A 23,381-nucleotide genomic window follows, 5' to 3' on the forward strand; every position below is an offset into this window, starting at 1 on the left:
CTCAGGCAGACAATCGCACAGAGAATACCACAGCAACAGAGATGAACTCTTGGCAGTAGCCAAGCTAACCACGGCAATGGCATTTCTGATGGGAAATATTAGGCCTCTCCTAGTGAAAGGTAAGAGTTAGAATTGAATGCCAGAGCCAACACATGTCAACCAGGCGCCTCAACAATGCCCAAATACTGGCTTACAGATACCCCCAGGTTTAGGGTTACAAATTTGGAGAGTTTGATGGATTGGGTATAGGATCTATTTGGAGGTTGTTTATTCTTTACACTTGATCCCCCATTGTCTTCCCTCTTGATTAGTTTATCCTGTTTTAAACTTGAGAAGTTGTTGGTGGGGTTTGCAGCAATACAAGTGGGTTTCTTTTATTGAATTGCACTTCTACAATCGTCATGTTTTTAGAGTTTGGACTAAGGTTTAGATAAAATTGATGAATTTCTACATTTTTGCCCCTCCTTTTTAACCACACAGAACATGCTCCTTCCTCTTGATAACTCCATAAAAGCAACACTGAACGGTCACCAAAAGCACAGAGTGAGTGATTAAACCACTTCTCTCTACCTGCTTCGCGGTCTGGGAGAAGCACCCCAGGCTCATCATGGTGGGTGGCGGGACTCGCACTTTAGAAAAACATTTCTCAAGATAAAAACTAAAGAAATTATCTCTGAAATTAATATTAGGTTTTGATAAACTCAATGGATGGCTCTATATCTTTCGGTTACGGTTGGGGTAAGAGTTTTATCTGCTCTGGCAGACAATACCACAGCAATAGAGACCAACTCGTCACAATAGCCAAGCTAACCACGGCAACGGTATTTCTGATGCAAAGTAGAGAGCTTCTCAGAGTAAAAGCTTTGCATAAAATTAACGGACAGCGCTTTCTGGGATTTGGGTTAGGGTAAGGGTTTTATCTGCTCAGCCACACAATCCCAAAGAAAATACGACAGTAACAGAGACCAACTCTTCATAGTAGCCAAACTAACCACAGCAAAGTAATTTCTGATGGAAAGTACCGAGCTTCTCGGAGTGATAGTTCTGGATGAAATTAACAGACGACTCTTTCTACATGTTTCACGTAAGAGTTTTATCTGCTCATACAGATAATCCCAAAGAAATACCACAGCAACAGACAGTCTTGGTGGTAGCCAAGCCAACCATGGCATTTCTGATGGAGAGTAGCAAGCTTCTCGCAGCGATAGTTTTGGCTAAAATAAACGGATGGCTCTTTCTACATGTTTCGGTTGGTTTAGTCTAAGTGTTTTACCTGCTCAGGCAGACAATCCCACACAAAATAGCACAGCAACAGAGACTAACACTTCACGGTAGCCAAGCTAAACACAGCAATGAAAATTCTGAAATAAAGTACCGACTTTCTCGTACTCGAAATTTTGGATCAAACTAAATGACTTTCTTCATGTTTTGGTTGAGGTACGGGTTGGTTAAGGGTTTTATCTGCTCAGGAAAACTATCTCACAGCAACAGAGACTAACCCTTCGCAGTAGCAAAGCTCACCACGGCAATGGCATTTCTGATGGAAAGTACCCAGCTTCTCGGAGTGACAGTTTTGGATCGTATTGACGTATGCTCTTTCTACAATGTTTCGTTTTGGTTAGCGTAAGTGTTTTACCTGCTCAGGCAGACACAGCAACAGAGACTAACTTCGTCATAGCCAAGCTAAACACAGCAATCGCACTGCTCTTCTCACGTACCGACTTTCTGAGTGACAGTTTCGGAAAAAAATTTCACGGAGGCTGTTTCTACATGTTTCACTTAGAGTAAGGGTTTTATCAGCTCAGGCAGACAATCGCACAGAGAATACCACAGCAACAGAGACGAACTCTTCGCAGTAGCCAAGCCAACTACGGCAATAGCATTTCTGATGGAAAGTACCAAACTTCTCGGAGTAAAAGTTTTGGATAAAATTAACGGACGGCTCATTCTACATGTTTCACTTAGTTGTAAGGGTTTTATCTGTTCAGGCGGACAATCCCGCAGAAATACAACGGCAACAGAGACTGTCTGCCCAACCCTTACAAAAAGATGTATAAAGAGCCAGCCGCTAATTATATCCGAACCACAAGCTCCGAAACACTCAGTATCTTCCACCAGAAATACCATTGCCGTGGTTAGCTTGGCTCCTGCTAAGAATTAATACCATAGCAACAGAGACTGTCTTGGAGGTTGCCAAGCTAACAATAGCATTTCTGATGGAAAGTACAGAGCTTCTCGGTATGCAAGATTTGGATAAAATTAACAGACGGCTCTTTCAACACGTTTGGGCTGGGTTAGGGTTTGTATTAGGGTAAAGGTTTTACCTGCTCAGGCAGCAAATCCCACAGTAAACCCCACAGCAACAGAGACCAACTCTTCGCGGTAGCCAAACTAAACACAGAAATGACAATTTTGAAATAAAGTACCGACTTTCTCGTAGACACAATTTTGGATCAAATTAACTGATGACTTTCTTCATGTTTTGGTTGAGGTAGGGTTTGCGTAAGGGTTTTATCTGCTCAGGCAAACAATCTCACAGCAACAGAGGCTAACTTCGCCATAGCCAAGCTCACCATGGCAATGGCATTTCTGATGGAAAGTACTAGGCTTCTCGGAGTGACAGTTTTGGATCTTATTTAAATATGCTCTTACAACAATGTTTTGATTTGGTTAGCGTAAGGGTTTTACCTGCTCAGGCAGACAATCCCACAGCAACAGAGGCTAACTTCGCCATAGCCAAGCTAAACACAGCAATGGCACTGCTCTTCTCAAGTACCGAGCTTCTGAGTGATAGTTTTGGGAAAAAATTCACGGAGGCTGTTTCTACATGTTTCAATTAGGGTAAGGGTTTTATCAGCTCAGGCAGACAATCGCACGGAGAATACAACAGCAACAGAGACTAACTCTTCGCAGTAGCCAAGCTAACCACGGCAACGGCATTTCTGATGGAAAGGACTGAGCTTTTCCAACTGAAAGGTTTGGATAAAATTAACAGATTGCTCTTTCTACATCTTTCGGTTAGAGATGAGTTTGGCTAAGAGTTTTATCTGCTCAGGCAAACAATACCACAGCAACAGCGACTACCTCTTCGCAGTAGCATTTCTGAACATAGATAGTTTCAGATAAAACTAACAGATTGTTCTTTCTACATGTTTCGGTTGGGATAGGGTAAGGGTTTTACCTGCTCAGGCAGACAATCCCACACAGAATAGCACAACAACAGAGACCAACACTTCGCAGTAGGCAAGCTAAACACAGCAATGGTATTTCTGATGGAAAGTACTGAACTTTTCAGAGTAAGAGTTCTGCATAAAACGAACGGAGAGCGCTTTCTACATGTTTCACTTGAGGTAAGGTTTGGGTTAGGGCTTACCTGCTCAGTCAGACAATCCCACAAAAAAAAAAAAATACCACAACAGAGAATAACTCTTAGCAGTAGCCAAGCTATCCATGACAGTTATTTCTGATGGAAAGTACTGATATTTTCCAACTGAAAGGTTTGGATAAAATTAATAGATTGCTCTTTCTACATCTTTCGGTTGGGGATGAGTTAGGCTAAGAGTTTTGTCTGCTCAGGCCAACAATACCACATCAACAGGGACTACCTCTTCACAGTAGCATTTCTTAACATGGAGTGATAGTTTCAGATAAAATTAACGGATCGCTCTTTCTAGATGTTTCGGTTGGGATAGGGTTAGGGTTTTACCTGCTAAGGCAGAAAATCCTATAGAGAATACCACTGCAACAGAGAATAACTTCGATAGACAAGCTAACCACAGTAACTGCATTTCAGATGGAATGTACCGAGCTGCTCGGAATAAAATATTTGGATAAAATTAAGGGTTGGGTCGTTCCAGAGACTAACTCTTCATAGTAGCCAAACTAACCACAGCAAAGTCATTTCTGATGTTAAGTACCGAGCTTCTCGGAGTGATAGTTCCGGATGAAATTAACAGATGACTCTTTCTACATGTTTCACTTAAGAGTAAGGGTTTTATCTGCTCAGCCAGATAATCCCATAGAAATACCAAAGCAACAGGCAGTCTTGGTGGTAGCCGAAGCCGACCAGGGCAATGGCATTTCTGCAGGAAAGAACAGAGCTTCTCGGAATGAAAATTTTGGGTGAAATTAACGGAGTGCTTTCTACATGTTTCGCTTAGAGCAAGGGTTTTATCCGTTTAGGCGGACAATCCCTCAGAAATCCCACAGCAACAGAGACCAACTCTTCATCGTAGCCAAGCTAACCATGGCAATGGCACTGCGGATGGAACGTACCGAGCTTCTCGGCGCGATAGTTTTGGATGAAATAAACAGATGGCTCTTTCTACATGTTTCGGTTGAGTTAGGTTAAGTGTTTTACCTGCTCAGGCAGACAATCCCACAGCAACAGAGACTAACTCTTCATGGTAGCAAAGCTCACTATGACAATGGCATTTCTGATGGAAAATACAGCGCTTCTCAGAGTAAAATTTTTGGATCCAGTTAAAAGAAGACTTTGTACATTTCGGTTTGGGTAAAGCTCTATCTGCTCAGGCAGATAATCCCACAGAATGTGACTAACTCTTCGCAGTCGCCAAACTAAGCACAGCAATGTCATTTCTGAAGGAGAGTACTGAGCTTCTCGTAGTCAAAGTTTTGGATCAAATTAACAGATGGTTCTTTCTACATGTTTCGGTTTAGGGAGGGTTTGGGTAAAGTTTTAACTGCTCAGGTGCACAGTGCCTAAGCGCTGGCTTGGAGAAACCCTCAGGATAAGGGTTATGGAGAGAGTTTGATGGGTTAATGGTAGGTTCAATTCGGATGATTTTTCTTCTTTACAATTGATCTCCCACTGTCTTGTATCTTGATTGGTTTACCCCGTTTAAACTTGAAAAATTGATGGTGGGGGTTGGAGATTAATAAATGATTTTTTTTGAAGTTCACTGCTACGGCAGTTTGTTTTTAGGGTTAGGTTTAAATGAAATTAATTGATGGCTCGCTGCTTTTTACCACTCAGAGCATGCTTCTTTCCACAAAAGCACAGAAATTGGGATTAAGCCACTTTTCTGTACCTGCTTTATGCTCAGGAAGAAGCATCACACATCATCGTGGGTAGCAGGACTCACTTTAGAAACACATTTCTCTAGAACAGCACAGCAACAGAGACTAACTCTTCGCAATAGGCAAGCGAACCATGGCAATGGTATTTCTGATGGATAATACTGACCTTCTCGGAGTGAAAGTTTAGGGTTGAATGCCCGGGTCAGCGCGTGTCACCAGAGTGCCGGCTTGGAGATACCCCCAGAATTAGGGTTAGAGATGTGGATAGAGTTTGATGGATTAAGGATACGGTAAATTTGGATGTTTCTTCCTTACAATTCACCTCCCATTGTCTTCCATCTTGATTAGTTTACCCTGCTTTAAGCTTCAAAAGTTGTTGGTGGGGTTTAGAGTAATATAAGCTTCTTTTTTTTTTTGAAGTTGTCTGCTATTGCAATTTAATGTTTTTAGGGTAAGGATTAGGAATAAGGTTTAGGTCTGGATAAAACTGGTGGATTTCCCCCCCTCTTTAACCCATCAGAATGTGCTCCTTCCTCGAAGCTCCCATAAAGGAGCACTCAACGATCATAAAAGCAAAGTTCGTCATTAAACAACTTCCCTGTATCCGCTTTGCGCTCAGGAAGATTCATGACAGCCCATTATCGTGCTGGCGGGAATCACTTTCTACTCATAGGTTTTCGTAATGTTTGTGTGCGCGTATATGTCTGTTAGTGTAAATAGCGGGACCGGAAATTAAAGCATTTATGATCCTAATTCTTTTTGGAGGTGGTAGGTATTGTCTGAGAGTAAAGGAAAAATCCCAGAAAATTAAAATTATGCATAAATATGCATTTTTCTAAAAATGGCTAAAAACCACTTTTATCTGCATTTCAGATGATTGAGCATCTTTCATTTTTTCCACCTATGTAAAAAAATAAATAAATCTGGGACTTAGAAATGTTTGGCATTATGCAAAATAAATGCATTTTTGCAAAAATGCACTTATGATCCTAATTTTTTTTGGAGGTGGTAGCTATTGTTCCAGAGAGGACCAGAAAAATAGCAGAAAATTAAAACAATTTTAATAATTATACATAATTATGCAAAATATGCATTTTCTAAAAATGGCTAAAACCACTTTTCTCGGAATTTCGGATGATTCTGAGCATTTGGGGGGAGGGAGTTGGAGTAGGGGGGTAAACCACTTTTCTCGGCATTTCAGATGATTCTGAGCATTGGGGGGGAGGGAGTTGGAGTGGGGGGTTTAGGGGCAGGTGGTTAGCTGGCAGGATGAAGAGGAAGATTTAGATGGGTGGATAACCAAACCGCTACATTGCAGCAGGGTTCCTCTAGTAGAAACATATTTCAAGTTAAGAATGGCAGAAATGAGCACTGAAAATACAGTCTTCTGCAGCTTTTAGTTAGCGTTAGGTTTGGATAAACTTAACGGATGGATCTTACAGTTAGGGCTGGGGTTTGATCTGCTAGGGCAGACAATCCTACAGCAGAGACTTGGTGCCTGAGCAAAAAAAAAAAAAAAAAAAAAAACCTCTTACCCTAGTTCTACCGCCAAGTCTAACAGAAAAACGTAGACTGAGCTATCCATTAATTTTATCCAAACCTTTGACACCGAGAAGCTCTGTACTTTCCATCAGAAATGCCACTGCAGTGGTTAGCTTGGCAACCACCAAGACAGTCTCTGTTACCATGGTACTCTTTGTGGGATTAATTCTTAGCAGGAGCCAAACTAACCACAGCAATGTCATTTCTGAAGGAGAATACCAAGCTTCTCATAGTCAAAGTTTTGGATCAAATTAACAGATGGTTCTTTCTACATGTTTCGGTTTAGGTAGGGTTTGGGTAAAGTTTTATCTGCTCAGGTGGACAGTGCCTAAGCGCCGGCTTGGAGAAACCCTCAGGATTAGGGTTATGGAGAGAGTTTAATGGGAGGTTCAATTTTGATGTTTTTTCTTCTTTACAATTGATCGCCCACTGTCTTGTATCTTGATTGGTTTACCCCGTTTAAACTTGAAAAATTGATGGTGGGGGTTGGAGCATTATAAATGATTTTTTTTGAAGTTCACTGCTACGGCAGTTTGTTTTTAGGGTTAGGTTTAAATGAAATTAATTGATGGCTCTCTGCATTTTACCACTCAGAGCATGCTTCTTTCCACAAAAGCACAGAAATTGGGATTAAGCCACTTCTCTGTACCTGCTTTATGCTCAGGAAGAAGCATCACACCTCATCATCGTGGGTAGCAGGACTCACTTTAGAAACACATTTCTCTAGAACAGCAAAGCAACAGAGACCAACTCTTCGCAATAGGCAAGCGAACCATGGCAATGGTATTTCTGATGGATAATACTGACCTTCTCGGAGTGAAAGTTTAGGGTTGAATGCCCGGGTCAGCGCGTGTCACCAGAGTGCCGGCTTGGAGATACCCCCAGAATTAGGGTTAGAGATGTGGATAGAGTTTGATGGATTAAGGATACGGTAAATTTGGATGTTTCTTCCTTACAATTCACCTCCCATTGTCTTCCATCTTGATTAGTTTACCCTGCTTTAAGCTTCAAAAGTTGTTGGTGGGGTTTAGAGTAATATAAGCTTCTTTTTTTTTTGAAGTTGTCTGCTATTGCAATTTAATGTTTTTAGGGTAAGGATTAGGAATAAGGTTTGGGTCTGGATAAAACTGGTGGATTTCCCCCCCTCTTTAACCCATCAGAATGTGCTCCTTCCTCGAAGCTCCCATAAAGGAGCACTAAACGATCATAAAAGCAAAGTTCGTCATTAAACAACTTCCCTGTACCCGCTTTGCGCTCAGGAAGATTCATGACAGCCCATTATCGTGCTGGCGGGAATCACTTTCTACTCATAGGTTTTCGTAATGTCTGTGTGCGCGTATATGTCTGTTAGTGTAAATAGCGGGACCGGAAATTAAAGCATTTATGATCCTAATTCTTTTTGGAGGTGGTAGGTATTGTCTGAGAGTAAAGGAAAAATCCCAGAAAATTAAAATTATGCATAAATATGCATTTTTCTAAAAATGGCTAAAAACCACTTTTATCTGCATTTCAGATGATTGAGCATCTTTCATTTTTTCCACCTATGTAAAAAAAAAAATAATCTGGGACTTAGAAATGTTTGGCATTATGCAAAATAAATGCATTTTTGCAAAAATGCACTTATGATCCTAATTTTTTTTGGAGGTGGTAGCTATTGTTCCAGGGAGGACCAGAAAAATAGCAGAAAATTAAAACAATTTTAATAATTATACATAATTATGCAAAATATGCATTTTCTAAAAATGGCTAAAAACCACTTTTCTTGGCATTTCAGATGATTCTGAGCATTTGGGGGGAGGGAGTTGGAGTAGGGGGGTAAACCACTTTTCTCGGCATTTCAGATGATTCTGAGCATTGGGGGGGAGGGAGTTGGAGTGGGGGGTTTAGGGGCAGGCGGTTAGCTGGCAGGATGAAGAGGAAGATTTAGATGGGTGGATAACCAAACCGCTACATTGCAGCAGGGTTCCTCTAGTAGAAACATATTTCAAGTTAAGAACGGCAGAAATGAGCACTGAAAATACAGTCTTCTGCAGCTTTTAGTTAGCGTTAGGTTTGGATAAACTTAACGGATGGATCTTACAGTTAGGGCTGGGGTTTGACCTGCTAGGGCAGACAATCCTCCAGCAGACACTGGCTGCCTGAGCAAAAAAAAAAAAAAACCTCTTACCCTAGTTCTACCGCCAAGTCTAACAGAAAAACGTAGACTGAGCTATCCATTAATTTTATCCAAACCTTTGACACCGAGAAGCTCTGTACTTTCCATCAGAAATGCCACTGCAGTGGTTAGCTTGGCAACCACCAAGACAGTCTCTGTTACTATGGTACTCTTTGTGGGATTAATTCTTAGCAGGAGCCAAACTAACCACAGCAATGTCATTTCTGAAGGAGAATACCAAGCTTCTCATAGTCAAAGTTTTGGATCAAATTAACAGATGGTTCTTTCTACATGTTTCGGTTTAGGTAGGGTTTGGGTAAAGTTTTATCTGCTCAGGTGGACAGTGCCTAAGCGCCGGCTTGGAGAAACCCTCAGGATTAGGGTTATGGAGAGAGTTTAATGGGTTAATGGTAGGTTCAATTTGGATGTTTTTTCTTCTTTACAATTGATCGCCCACTGTCTTGTATCTTGATTGGTTTACCCCGTTTAAACTTGAAAAATTGATGGTGGGGGTTGGAGCATTATAAATGATTTTTTTTTTAAGTTCACTGCTACGGCAGTTTGTTTTTAGGGTTAGGTTTAAATGAAATTAATTGATGACTCTGCATTTTACCAATCAGCGCATGCTTCTTTCCACAAAAGCACAGAAATTGGGATTAAGCCACTTCTCTGTACCTGCTTTATGCTCAGGAAGAAGCATCACACCTCATCATCGTGGGTAGCAGGACTCACTTTAGAAACACATTTCTCTAGAACAGCACAGCAACAGAGACTAACTCTTCGCAATAGGCAAGCGAACCATGGCAATGGTATTTCTGATGGATAATACTGACCTTCTCGGAGTGAAAGTTTAGGGTTGAATGCCCGGGTCAGCGCGTGTCACCAGAGTGCCGGCTTGGAGATACCCCCAGAATTAGGGTTAGAGATGTGGATAGAGTTTGATGGATTAAGGATACGGTAAATTTGGATGTTTCTTCCTTACAATTCACCTCCCATTGTCTTCCATCTTGATTAGTTTACCCTGCTTTAAGCTTCAAAAGTTGTTGGTGGGGTTTAGAGTAATATAAGCTTCTTTTTTTTTGAAGTTGTCTGCTATTGCAATTTAATGTTTTTAGGGTAAGGATTAGGAATAAGGTTTAGGTCTGGATAAAACTGGTGGATTTCCCCCCCTCTTTAACCCATCAGAATGTGCTCCTTCCTCGAAGCTCCCATAAAGGAGCACTAAACGATCATAAAAGCAAAGTTTGTCATTAAACAACTTCCCTGTACCCGCTTTGCGCTCGGGAAGATTCATGACAGCCCATTATCGTGCTGGCGGGAATCACTTTCTACTCATAGGTTTTCGTAATGTCTGTGTGCGCGTATGTCTGTTAGTGTAAATAGCGGGACCGGAAATTAAAGCATTTATGATCCTAATTCTTTTTGGAGGTGGTAGGTATTGTCTGAGAGTAAAGGAAAAATCCCAGAAAATTAAAATTATGCATAAATATGCATTTTTCTAAAAATGGCTAAAAACCACTTTTATCTGCATTTCAGATGATTGAGCATCTTTCATTTTTTCCACCTATGTAAAAAAAAAATAATCTGGGACTTAGAAATGTTTGGCATTATGCAAAATAAATGCATTTTTGCAAAAATGCACTTATGATCCTAATTTTTTTTGGAGGTGGTAGCTATTGTTCCAGAGAGGACCAGAAAAATAGCAGAAAATTAAAACTATTTTAATAATTATACATAATTATGCAAAATATGCATTTTCTAAAAATGGCTAAAAACCACTTTTCTTGGCATTTCAGATGATTCTGAGCATTTGGGGGGAGGGAGTTGGAGTAGGGGGGTAAACCACTTTTCTCGGCATTTCAGATGATTCTGAGCATTGGGGGGGAGGGAGTTGGAGTGGGGGGTTTAGGGGCAGGCGGTTAGCTGGCAGGATGAAGAGGAAGATTTAGATGGGTGGATAACCAAACCGCTACATTGCTGCAGGGTTCCTCTAGTAGAAACATATTTCAAGTTAAGAACGGCAGAAATGAGCACTGAAAATACAGTCTTCTGCAGCTTTTAGTTAGCGTTAGGTTTGGATAAACTTAACGGATGGATCTTACAGTTAGGGCTGGGGTTTGACCTGCTAGGGCAGACAATCCTCCAGCAGACACTGGCTGCCTGAGCAAAAAAAAAAAAAACCTCTTACCCTAGTTCTACCGCCAAGTCTAACAGAAAAACGTAGACTGAGCTATCCATTAATTTTATCCAAACCTTTGACACCGAGAAGCTCTGTACTTTCCATCAGAAATGCCACTGCAGTGGCTAGCTTGGCAACCACCAAGACAGTCTCTGTTACTATGGTACTCTTTGTGGGATTAATTCTTAGCAGGAGCCAAACTAACCACAGCAATGTCATTTCTGAAGGAGAATACCAAGCTTCTCATAGTCAAAGTTTTGGATCAAATTAACAGATGGTTATTTCTACATGTTTCGGTTTAGGTAGGGTTTGGGTAAAGTTTTATCTGCTCAGGTGGACAGTGCCTAAGCGCCGGCTTGGAGAAACCCTCAGGATTAGGGTTATGGAGAGAGTTTAATGGGTTAATGGTAGGTTCAATTTGGATTTTTTTTCTTCTTTACAATTGATCGCCCACTGTCTTGTATCTTGATTGGTTTACCCCGTTTAAACTTGAAAAATTGATGGTGGGGGTTGGAGCATTATAAATGATTTTTTTTTTTTAAGTTCACTGCTACGGCAGTTTGTTTTTAGGGTTAGGTTTAAATGAAATTAATTGATGACTCTCTGCATTTTACCACTCAGAGCATGCTTCTTTCCACAAAAGCACAGAAATTGGGATTAAGCCACTTCTCTGTACCTGCTTTATGCTCAGGAAGAAGCATCACACCTCATCATCGTGGGTAGCAGGACTCACTTTAGAAACACATTTCTCTAGAACAGCACAGCAACAGAGACTAACTCTTCGCAATAGGCAAGCGAACCATGGCAATGGTATTTCTGATGGATAATACTGACCTTCTCGGAGTGAAAGTTTAGGGTTGAATGCCCGGGTCAGCGCGTGTCACCAGAGTGCCGGCTTGGAGATACCCCCAGAATTAGGGTTAGAGATGTGGATAGAGTTTGATGGATTAAGGATACGGTAAATTTGGATGTTTCTTCCTTACAATTCACCTCCCATTGTCTTCCATCTTGATTAGTTTACCCTGCTTTAAGCTTCAAAAGTTGTTGGTGGGGTTTAGAGTAATATAAGCTTCTTTTTTTTTTGAAGTTGTCTGCTATTGCAATTTAATGTTTTTAGGGTAAGGATTAGGAATAAGGTTTAGGTCTGGATAAAACTGGTGGATTTCCCCCCCTCTTTAACCCATCAGAATGTGCTCCTTCCTCGAAGCTCCCATAAAGGAGCACTAAACGATCATAAAAGCAAAGTTTGTCATTAAACAACTTCCCTGTACCCGCTTTGCGCTCAGGAAGATTCATGACAGCCCATTATCGTGCTGGCGGGAATCACTTTCTACTCATAGGTTTTCGTAATGTCTGTGTGCGCGTATATGTCTGTTAGTGTAAATAGCGGGACCGGAAATTAAAGCATTTATGATCCTAATTCTTTTTGGAGGTGGTAGGTATTGTCTGAGAGTAAAGGAAAAATCCCAGAAAATTAAAATTATGCATAAATATGCATTTTTCTAAAAATGGCTAAAAACCACTTTTATCTGCATTTCAGATGATTGAGCATCTTTCATTTTTTCCACCTATGTAAAAAAAAAAATAATCTGGGATTTAGAAATGTTTGGCATTATGCAAAATAAATGCATTTTTGCAAAAATGCACTTATGATCCTAATTTTTTTTGGAGGTGGTAGCTATTGTTCCAGAGAGGACCAGAAAAATAGCAGAAAATTAAAACAATTTTAATAATTATACATAATTATGCAAAATATGCATTTTCTAAAAATGGCTAAAAACCACTTTTCTTGGCATTTCAGATGATTCTGAGCATTTGGGGGGAGGGAGTTGGAGTAGGGGGGTAAACCACTTTTCTCGGCATTTCAGATGATTCTGAGCATTGGGGGGGAGGGAGTTGGAGTGGGGGGTTTAGGGGCAGGCGGTTAGCTGGCAGGATGAAGAGGAAGATTTAGATGGGTGGATAACCAAACCGCTACATTGCAGCAGGGTTCCTCTAGTAGAAACATATTTCAAGTTAAGAACGGCAGAAATGAGCACTGAAAATACAGTCTTCTGCAGCTTTTAGTTAGCGTTAGGTTTGGATAAACTTAACGGATGGATCTTACAGTTAGGGCTGGGGTTTGACCTGCTAGGGCAGACAATCCTCCAGCAGACACTGGCTGCCTGAGCAAAAAAAAAAAAACCTCTTACCCTAGTTCTACCGCCAAGTCTAACAGAAAAACGTAGACTGAGCTATCCATTAATTTTATCCAAACCTTTGACACCGAGAAGCTCTGTACTTTCCATCAGAAATGCCACTGCAGTGGTTAGCTTGGCAACCACCAAGACAGTCTCTGTTACTATGGTACTCTTTGTGGGATTAATTCTTAGCAGGAGCCAAACTAACCACAGCAATGTCATTTCTGAAGGAGAATACCAAGCTTCTCATAGTCAAAGTTTTGGATCAAATTAACAGATGGTTCTTTCTACATGTTTCGGTTTAGGTAGGGTTTGGGTAAAGTTTTATCTGCTCAGGTGGACAGTGCCTAAGCGCCGGCTTGGAGAAACCCTCAGGATTAGGGTTATGGAGAGAGTTTAATGGGTTAATGGTAGGTTCAATTTGGATGTTTTTTCTTCTTTACAATTGATCGCCCACTGTCTTGTATCTTGATTGGTTTACCCCGTTTAAACTTGAAAAATTGATGGTGGGGGTTGGAGCATTATAAATGATTTTTTTTTGAAGTTCACTGCTACGGCAGTTTGTTTTTAGGGTTAGGTTTAAATGAAATTAATTGATGGCTCTCTGCATTTTACCACTCAGAGCATGCTTCTTTCCACAAAAGCACAGAAATTGGGATTAAGCCACTTCTCTGTACCTGCTTTATGCTCAGGAAGAAGCATCACACCTCATCATCGTGGGTAGCAGGACTCACTTTAGAAACACATTTCTCTAGAACAGCACAGCAACAGAGACTAACTCTTCGCAATAGGCAAGCGAACCATGGCAATGGTATTTCTGATGGATAATACTGACCTTCTCGGAGTGAAAGTTTAGGGTTGAATGCCCGGGTCAGCGCGTGTCACCAGAGTGCCGGCTTGGAGATACCCCCAGAATTAGGGTTAGAGATGTGGATAGAGTTTGATGGATTAAGGATACGGTAAATTTGGATGTTTCTTCCTTACAATTCACCTCCCATTGTCTTCCATCTTGATTAGTTTACCCTGCTTTAAGCTTCAAAAGTTGTTGGTGGGGTTTAGAGTAATATAAGCTTCTTTTTTTTTTTGAAGTTGTCTGCTATTGCAATTTAATGTTTTTAGGGTAAGGATTAGGAATAAGGTTTAGGTCTGGATAAAACTGGTGGATTTCCCCCCCTCTTTAACCCATCAGAATGTGCTCCTTCCTCGAAGCTCCCATAAAGGAGCACTTAACGGTCATAAAAGCAGAGTTTGTCATTAAACAACTTCCCAGTACCCGCTTTGCGCTCAGGAAGATTCATGACAGCCCATTATCGTGGCTGGCGGGAATCACTTTCTACTCATAGGTTTTCGTAATGTGTGTGTGCGCGTATAGGCCTGTTAGTTAGTGTAAATAGCGGGACCGGAAACTAAAGCATTTATGATCCTAATTCTTTTTGGGGGTGGTAGGTATTGTCTGAGAGTAAAGGAAAAATCCCAGAAAATTAAAATTATGCATAAATATGCATTTTTCTAAAAATGGCTAAAAACCACTTTTATCTGCATTTCAGATGATTGAGCATCTTTCATTTTTTCACCTATGTAAAAAAAAAAAAATCTGGGACTTAGAAATGTTTGGCATTATGCAAAATAAATGCATTTTTGCAAAAATGCACTTATGATCCTAATTTTTTTTGGAGGTGGTAGCTATTGTTCCAGAGAGGACCAGAAAAATAGCAGAAAATTAAAACAATTTTAATAATCATATATAATTATGCAAAATATGCATTTTCTAAAAATGGCTAAAAACCACTTTTCTTGGCATTTCAGATGATTCTGAGCATTTGGGGGGAGGGAGTTGGAGTAGGGGGGTAAACCACTTTTCTCGGCATTTCAGATGATTCTGAGCATTGGGGGGGAGGGAGTTGGAGTGGGGGGTTTAGGGGCAGGCGGTTAGCTGGCAGGATGAAGAGGAAGATTTAGATGGGTGGATAACCAAACCGCTACATTGCAGCAGGGTTCCTCTAGTAGAAACACATTTCAAGTTAAGAACGGCAGAAATGAGCACTGAAAATACAGTCTTCTGCAGGTTTTGGTTAGCGTTAGGTTTGGATAAACTTAACAGATGGATCTTACGGTTAGGGCAGACAATCCTACAGCAGAGACTGGCTGCCTGAGCAAAAAAAAAACCTCTTACCCTAGTTCTACCGCCAAGTCCAACAGAAAAATGTAGACTGACCTATCCGTTAATTTATCCAAACCTTTGACACAGAGAAGCTCTGTACTTTCTATCAGAAATGCCACTGTAGTGGTGAGCTTGGCAACCGCCAAGACAGTCTCTGTTACTATGGTATTCTTTGTGGGATTAATTCTTAGCAGGAGCCGAACTAACCACAGCAATGTCATTTCTGAAGGAGAATACCAAGCTTCTCGTAGTCCAAGTTTTGGATCAAATTAACAGATGGTTCTTTCTACATGTTTCGGTTTAGGTAAAGTTTTATCTGCTCAGGTGGACAGTGCCTAAGCGCCGGCTTGGAGAAACCCTCAAGATTAGGGTTATGGAGAGAGTTTGATGGGTTAATGGTAGGTTCAATTTGGATGATTTTTCTTCTTTACAATTGATCTCCCACTGTCTTGTATCTTGATTGGTTTACCCCGTTTAAACTTGAAAAATTGATGGTGGGGGTTGGAGCATTATAAATGATTTTTTTTTTAAGTTCACTGCTATGGCAGTTTGTTTTTAGGGTTAGGTTTAAATAAAATTAATTGATGGCTCTCTGCTTTTTACCACTCAGCGCATGCTTCTTTCCACAAAAGCACAGAACTTGTGATTAAACCACTTCTCTGTACCTGCTTTATGCTCAGGAAGAAGCATCACACCTCATCATCGTGGGTAGCAGGACTCACTTTAGAAACACATTTCTCTAGAACAGCACAGCAACAGAGACTAACTCTTCGCAATAGGCAAGCGAACCATGGCAATGGTATTTCTGATGGATAATACTGACCTTCTCGGAGTGAAAGTTTAGGGTTGAATGCCCGGGTCAGCGCGTGTCACCAGAGTGCCGGCTTGGAGATACCCCCAGAATTAGGGTTAGAGATGTGGATAGAGTTTGATGGATTAAGGATACGGTAAATTTGGATGTTTCTTCCTTACAATTCACCTCCCATTGTCTTCCATCTTGATTAGTTTACCCTGCTTTAAGCTTCAAAAGTTGTTGGTGGGGTTTAGAGTAATACAAGCTTCTTTTTTTTTTTGAAGTTGTCTGCTATTGCAATTTAATGTTTTTAGGGTAAGGATTAGGAATAAGGTTTAGGTCTGGATAAAACTGGTGGATTTCCCCCCCTCTTTAACCCATCAGAATGTGCTCCTTCCTCGAAGCTCCCATAAAGGAGCACTCAACGATCATAAAAGCAAAGTTTGTCATTAAACAACTTCGCTGTACCCGCTTTGCGCTCAGGAAGATTCACGACAGCCCATAATCGTGGCTGGCGGAATCACTTTAGAAACATATTTCAAGTTAAGAACAGCAGAAATGATTGCTGAAAATACAGTCTTCTGCAGATTTTGGGTAGAGTTAGGTTTGGATAAACTTAACGGATGGATCTTACGGTTAGGGCTGGGGTTTGATCTGCTAGGGCAGACAATCCTACAGCAGAGACTGGCTGCCTGAGCAAACAAAAAACAAACCTCTTACCCTAGTTCTACCCCCGAGTCTAACAAAACAAAAAAAAGTAGAATGAGCTATCCGTTAATTTTATCCAAGCCTTTCACACCGAAAAGCTCTGTACTTTCCATCAGAAACGCCACTGCAGTGATTAGCTTTGCAACCGCCAAGACAGTCAATCTTACTATGGTATTCTTTGTGGGATTAATTCTTAGCAGGAGTCAAGCTAACCACGGCAATGGCATTTCTGATGGGAAATACCGAGGGTCTTGGAGCTTTAGGTTTGTATACAATTAACGACTGGCTCATTCTACATTTTTAAGGGTTGGGATAGGTTTAGTATAAGGGTTTTATCTGCACAGGCAGACAGTCTCTGTTGCTGACCATAACCCTACACCAACCCTGACTGAAAGATGTAGAACAACATGGCTCTTTCTACATGTTTTGCTTAGGGTATGGGTTTTATCAGCTAAGGTAGACAATCGCACAGAGAATACCACAGCAACAGAGTCCAACTCTTCGCAGTAGCCAAGCTAACCACGGCAATGGCATTTCTGATGGAAAGTACCAAGCTTCTCGAAGCAAAAGTTTTAGATAAAATTACTGGACGGCTCTTTCAACATATTTTGCTTAGGGTAAGGGGTTTTATCAGCTCAGGTAGACAATTGCACAGAGAATACCACAGCAACAGACACTACCTCTTCGCAGTAGCCAAGCTAACCACTGCAATGGAATGTACCAAGCTTCTCCGAGTGAAAGTTTTGGATAAAATTACTGGACTGCTTTCTACATGTTTCGCTTACGGTAAGGGTTTTATCCATTTAGTCGAACAATCACTCAGAAATCCCACAGCAACAGAGACCAACTCTTCATCGTAGCCAAGCTAATTACGGCAATGGCACTGCGGATGGAACGTACAGAGCTTCTCGGCGCGATAGTTTTGGATAAAAGAAACAGATGGCTCTTTCTACATGTTTCGGTTGGGTTAGGGTAAGTGTTTTATCTGCTCAGGCAAACAATGAAACAGAGAATACCACAGCAACAGAGTCCAACTCTTCACAATAGCCATGCTAACCACAGCAATGGCATTTTTGATGGAAAGTACCAAGCTTCTCGGAGTGAAAGTTTTGGATAAAATTACTGGACAGCTCTTTCTACATATTTCGCTTAGTGTAAGGGTTTTATCAGCTCAGGCAGACAGTCACATAGAGAACACCACAGCAACGAAGTCTAAGTCTTCGTAGTAGCCAAGGTAACTACGGCAATGGCATTACTGATGGAAAGCACCAAGCTTCTCGGAGTGAAAGTTTTGGGTAAAATTACTGGACAGCTTTTTTGACATATTTTGCTTAGTGTAAGGGTTTTATCAGCTCAGGCAGTCAATCGCACAGAGAACAACAGCAACAGAGACTAACTCTTCGTAGTAGCCAAGCTAACTACAGCAATGGCATTCCTGATGGAAACTACCAAGCTTCTCGGACTGAAAGCTTTGGATAAAATTAATGGATGGCTCCTTCTACATGTTTCGCTTAGGGTAAGGGTTTTATCAGCTCAGGTAGACAATCAAACAGAGAATACCACAGCAACAGAGTCCAACTCTTCGCAGTAGCCAAGCTAACCACGGCAATGGCATTTCTGATGGAAAGTACCAAGCTTCTCGGAGTGAAAGTTTTGGATAAAATTACTGGACGGCTCTTTCTACATATTTCGCTAAGCGTAGGGGTTTAATCTGCTCAGTCAAACCATCTCACAGCAACAGAGAGTAAATCTCAGTAGCAAAGCTCACCATGTGAATGGGAGTGACAGTTTTGGATCTTATTAACGTATGCTCTTTCGACAATGTTTCGGTTTGGTTAGCTTAAGGGTTTTATCAGCTCAGGCAGATAATCGCACATAGATTACCACAGCAAAACAGACCAACTCTTCGCAGTAGCCAAGCTAACCACGGCAACGGCATTTCTGATGGAAAGTACACAGTTTCTCGGAGTGAAAGTTTTGGATAAAATTACTGGACGGCTCTTTCTACATGTTTCGCTTAGTGTAAGGGTTTTATCTGTTCAGTCGGACAATCCCGCAGAAATACAATAGCAACAGATACCAACTCTTTGTGGTAGCCAAGCAAACCAGGGCAATGGTATTACTGAAGTACCAAGATTCTCGGAGTGAAAGTTTTGGATAAAATTACTGGACAGCTCTTTCTACATATTTCGCTTAGTGTAAGGGTTTTATCAGCTCAGGCAGACAATCACACAGAGAACACCACGGCAACAGAGACTAACTCTTCGTAGTAGCAAAGCTAACTACGGCAATGGCATTACTGATGGAAAGTACCAAGCTTCTCGGAGTGAAAGTTTTGGATAAAATTAATGGACGGCTCCTTCTACATGTTTTGCTTAGGGTAAGGGTTTTATCAGCTCAGGTAGACAATCAAACAGAGAATACCACAGCAACAGAGTCTAACTCTTCATAGTAGCTAAACTAACCACAGCAAAGTCATTTCTGATGGAAAGTACCAAGCTTCTCCGAGTGATAGTTCCGGATGAAGTTAACAGATGACTCTTTCTACATGTTTCACTAAAGAGTAAGGGTTTTATCTGCTCAGCCAGATAATCCTGTAGAAATACCACAGCAACAGACAGTCTTGGTGGTAGCCAAGCCAACCACGGCAATGGCATTTCTGATGGAGAGCAGTGAGCTTGTCGCAGCGATAGTTTTGGGTAAAATAAACGGATGGTTCTTTCTACATGTTTTGGTTGGGTTAGGGTAAGTGTTTTACCTGCTGAGGCAGACAATCTCACAGCGACGGAGACTACCACTTCGCAGTAGCCAAGCTAAACACAGAAATGACAATTTTGAAAAAGTACCGACTTTCTCGTAGACAATTTTGGATCAAATCAACCAATGACTTTCTTCATGTTTTCGTTGAGGTAGGGTTTGCCTAAGGGTTTTATCTGCTCAGGCAAACAATCTCACAGCAACAGAGACTAACTCTTCGCAATAGCAAAGCTCACCATGGCAATGACATTTCTGATGGAAAGTACTAGGCTTCTCGGAGTGACAGTTTTGGATCTCATTAAAATATGCTCTTACAACAATGTTTCGATTTGGTTAGCCTAAGGGTTTTACCTGCTCAGGCAGACAATCCCACAGCAACAGAGGCTAACTTCGCTGTAGCCAAGCTAAACACCGCAATGGCACTGGTCTTCTCAAGTACCGAGCTTCTGAGTGATAGTTTCGGGAAAAAATTCACGGAGGCCGTTTCTACATGTTTCAATTAGGGTAAGGGTTTTATCAGCTCAGGCAGACAATCGCACGGAGAATACAACAGCAACAGAGACCAACTCTTCGCAGTAGCCAAGCTAACCACGGCAATGGCATTTCTGATTGAAAGTACCAAGCTTCTCGGAGTGAAAATTTTGGATAAAATTACTGGACGGTTCTTTCCACATATTTCGCTAAGCGTAAGGGTTTTATCTGCTCAGTCAAACAATCCCACAAAAAAATACCGCACCAGAGAATAACTCTTAGCAGTAGCCAAGCTATCCATGACAGTCATTTCTGATGGAAAGTACTGAGCTTTTCCAACTGAAAGGGTTTGGATAAAATTAACAGATTGCTCTTTCTACATCTTTCGGTTAGGGATGAGTTTGGCTAAGAGTTTTATATGCTCAGGCAAACAATACCACAGCAACTACCTCCGCAGTAGCATTTCTGAACAGATAGTTTCAGATAAAACTAACAGATTGCTCTTTCTACATGTTTCGGTTGGGATAGGGTAAGGGTTTTACCTGCTCACGCAGACAATCCCACAAGAATAGCATAACAACCGAGACTAGCACTTCGCAGTAGGCAAGCTAAACACAGCAATGACAATTCTGAAATAAAGTACCTAGTTTCTCGTAGTCAGCATTTTGCATCAAATTAACTGATGACTTTCTTCATGTTTTGGTTGAGGTAGGGTTTGGGATTCGGTAAGGGTTTTATCTGCTCAGGCAAACAATCTCACAGCAACAGAGAGTAAATCTCAGTAGCAAAGCTCCCCATGTGAATGGGAGTGACAGTTTTGGATCTTATTAACGTATGCTCTTTCTACAATGTTTCGGTTTGGTTAGCGTAAGGGTTTTATCAGCTCAGGCAGACAATCGTACATAGATTACCACAGCAAAAGAGACCAACTCTTAGCAGTAGCAGAATGCGCTCCTTCCTCGAAGCTCCCATAAAGGAGCACTCAAGAGTCATAAAAGCAGAGTTTGTCATTAAACAACTTTCCTGTACCCGCTTTGCGCTCAGGAAGATTCATGACAGCCCATTATCGTGGCTGGCGGGAATCACTTTCTACTCATATGTTTTCGTAATGTGTGTGTGTGTGCGCATGTGCGTATATGTCTGTTATTCAGCGGAACCGGAAAACTAAAGCATTTAAGATCCCAATTCTTTTTGGAGGTGGTAGGTATTGACGCAGAGTAAAGGAAAAATCCCAGAAAATTAAAATTATGCATAAATATGCATTTTTCTAGAAATGGCTAAAAACCACTTTTATCTGCACTTCAGATGATTGAGCATCTTTCATTTTTTCACCTATGTAAAAAAAAAAATCTGGGACTTAGAAATGTTTGGCATTATGCAAAATAAATGCATTTTTGCAAAAATGCACCTATGATCCTAATTTTTTTTTGAGTTGGTAGGTATTGTTCCAGAGAGGACCAGAAAAATAGCAGAAAATTAAAACAATTTTAATAATTATACATACTTATGCAAAATATGCATTTTCTAAAAATGGCTAAAAACCACTTTTCTCGGCATTTCAGATGATTCTGAGTATTTGGGGGGAGGGAGTTGGAGTGGGGGGTTTAGGGGCAGGCGGCTAGCTGGCAGGATGAAGAGGAGGAAGATTTAGACGGGTGGATAACCAAACCGCTACATTGCAGCAGGGTTCCTCTAGTAGAAACATATTTCAAGTTAAGAACGGCAGAAATGATAGCTGAAAATACAGTCTTCTGAAGCTTTTGGTTAGCGAGACTGGCCGCTTGAGCAAAAAAACAAAACAAAAACCTCTTACCCTAGTTCTACCGCCAAGTCCAACAGAAAAACGTAGACTGAGCTATCCGTTAATTTTATCCAAACCTTTGACACCAAGAAGCTCTGTACTTTCCATCAGAAATGCCACTGCAGTGGTTAGCTGGGCAACTGCCAAGACAGTCTCTGTTACTATGGTATTCTTTGTGGGATTAATTCTTAGCAGGAGCCAAACTAACCACAGCAATGTCATTTCTGAAGGAGAATACCAAGCTTCTCGTAGTCCATGTTTTGGATCAAATTAACAGATGGTTCTTTCTACATGTTTCGGTTTAGGGAGGGTTTTATCTGCTCAGGTGGACAGTGCCTAAGCACTGGCTTGGAGAAACCCTCAGGATTAGGGTTATGGAGAGAGTTTGATGGGTTAATGGTAGGTTCAATTAGGATGATTTTTCTTCTTTACAATTGATCTCCCACTGTCTTGTATCTTAATTGGTTTACCCCGTTTAAACTTGAAAAATTGATGGTGGGGGTTGGAGCATTATAATTTTTTTTTTGGAAGTTCACTGCTACAGCAGTTTGTTTTTAGGGTTAGGTTTAAATAAAATTAATTGATGGCTCTCTGCATTTTACCAATCAGCGCATGCTTCTTTCCACAAAAGCACAGAAATTGGGATTAAGCCACTTCTCTGTACCTGCTTTATGCTCAGGAAGAAGCATCACACCTCATCATCGTGGGTAGCAGGACTCACTTTAGAAACACATTTCTCTAGAACAGCACAGCAACAGAGACTAACTCTTCGCAATAGGCAAGCGAACCATGGCAATGGCATTTCTGATGGATAATACTGACCTTCTCGGAGTGAAAGTTTAGGGTTGAATGCCCGGGTCAGCGCGTGTCACCAGAGTGCCGGCTTGGAGATACCCCCAGAATTAGGGTTAGAGAGGTGGATAGAGTTTGATGGATTAAGGATACGGTAAATTTGGATGTTTCTTCCTTACAATTCACCTCCCATTGTCTTCCATCTTATTTAGTTTACCCTGCTTTAAGCTTCAAAAGTTGTTGGTGGGGTTTAGAGTAATATAAGCTTCTTTTTTTTTTGAAGTTGTCTGCTATTGCAATTTAATGTTTTTAGGGTAAGGATTAGGAATAAGGTTTAGGTCTGGATAAAACTGGTGGATTTCCCCCCCTCTTTAACCCATCAGAATGTGCTCCTTCCTCGAAGCTCCCATAAAGGAGCACTCAACGGTCATAAAAGCAGAGTTTGTCATTAAACAACTTCCCTGTACCCGCTTTGCGCTCAGGAAGATTCACAACAGCCCATAATCGTGGCTGGCGGGAATCACTTAGAAACATATTTCAAGTTAAGTAAGTCAGAAATGATCGCTGAAAATACAGTCTTCTGCAGCTTTTGGTTAGCATTAGGTTTGGATAAACTTAACGGATGGATCTTGCGGTTAGGGCTGGGGTTTGATCTGCTAGGGTAGACAATACTACAGCAGAGACTGGCTGCCTGAGAAAAAAAAAAAACTATTACCCTAGTTCTACCCCCAAGTCTAACAAAAAAAGTGTAGAATGAGCTATCCGTTAATTTTATCGAAACCTTTCACACCGAGAAGCTCTG

General features: G+C 41.1%; 3 non-coding genes and 11 pseudogenes across 3 annotated transcripts; all 14 read right to left on the reverse strand.

Moving 5' to 3' along the window:
* Positions 1–471: 471 nt before the first annotated feature.
* Positions 472–687, reverse strand: LOC130118708 (small nucleolar RNA U3). Its single transcript, XR_008810778.1, has one exon. It is a non-coding gene; the product is annotated as a small nucleolar RNA U3 (small nucleolar RNA).
* A 4,300-nt stretch (positions 688–4,987) lies between these two features.
* On the reverse strand, positions 4,988–5,154 carry LOC130118728 (small nucleolar RNA U3; annotated as a pseudogene).
* A 402-nt stretch (positions 5,155–5,556) lies between these two features.
* Positions 5,557–5,683, reverse strand: LOC130118734 (small nucleolar RNA U3; annotated as a pseudogene).
* A 1,484-nt stretch (positions 5,684–7,167) lies between these two features.
* On the reverse strand, positions 7,168–7,337 carry LOC130118726 (small nucleolar RNA U3; annotated as a pseudogene).
* Positions 7,338–7,738: 401 nt separating this feature from the next.
* Positions 7,739–7,865, reverse strand: LOC130118733 (small nucleolar RNA U3; annotated as a pseudogene).
* Positions 7,866–9,348: 1,483 nt separating this feature from the next.
* On the reverse strand, positions 9,349–9,518 carry LOC130118729 (small nucleolar RNA U3; annotated as a pseudogene).
* A 2,010-nt stretch (positions 9,519–11,528) lies between these two features.
* LOC130118724 (small nucleolar RNA U3) lies at positions 11,529–11,698 on the reverse strand (annotated as a pseudogene).
* A 401-nt stretch (positions 11,699–12,099) lies between these two features.
* On the reverse strand, positions 12,100–12,226 carry LOC130118732 (small nucleolar RNA U3; annotated as a pseudogene).
* Positions 12,227–13,709: 1,483 nt separating this feature from the next.
* On the reverse strand, positions 13,710–13,879 carry LOC130118725 (small nucleolar RNA U3; annotated as a pseudogene).
* Positions 13,880–14,276: 397 nt separating this feature from the next.
* On the reverse strand, positions 14,277–14,464 carry LOC130118731 (small nucleolar RNA U3; annotated as a pseudogene).
* A 1,394-nt stretch (positions 14,465–15,858) lies between these two features.
* Positions 15,859–16,028, reverse strand: LOC130118727 (small nucleolar RNA U3; annotated as a pseudogene).
* A 397-nt stretch (positions 16,029–16,425) lies between these two features.
* On the reverse strand, positions 16,426–16,631 carry LOC130118711 (small nucleolar RNA U3). The gene has a single exon (XR_008810781.1). It is a non-coding gene; the product is annotated as a small nucleolar RNA U3 (small nucleolar RNA).
* Positions 16,632–22,387: 5,756 nt separating this feature from the next.
* LOC130118730 (small nucleolar RNA U3) lies at positions 22,388–22,557 on the reverse strand (annotated as a pseudogene).
* Positions 22,558–22,953: 396 nt separating this feature from the next.
* LOC130118716 (small nucleolar RNA U3) lies at positions 22,954–23,159 on the reverse strand. The gene has a single exon (XR_008810786.1). It is a non-coding gene; the product is annotated as a small nucleolar RNA U3 (small nucleolar RNA).
* Positions 23,160–23,381: the final 222 nt, after the last annotated feature.

This window comes from Lampris incognitus, chromosome 9, assembly GCF_029633865.1.
Source record: "Lampris incognitus isolate fLamInc1 chromosome 9, fLamInc1.hap2, whole genome shotgun sequence".
Lineage (NCBI taxonomy): Eukaryota > Metazoa > Chordata > Actinopteri > Lampriformes > Lampridae > Lampris > Lampris incognitus.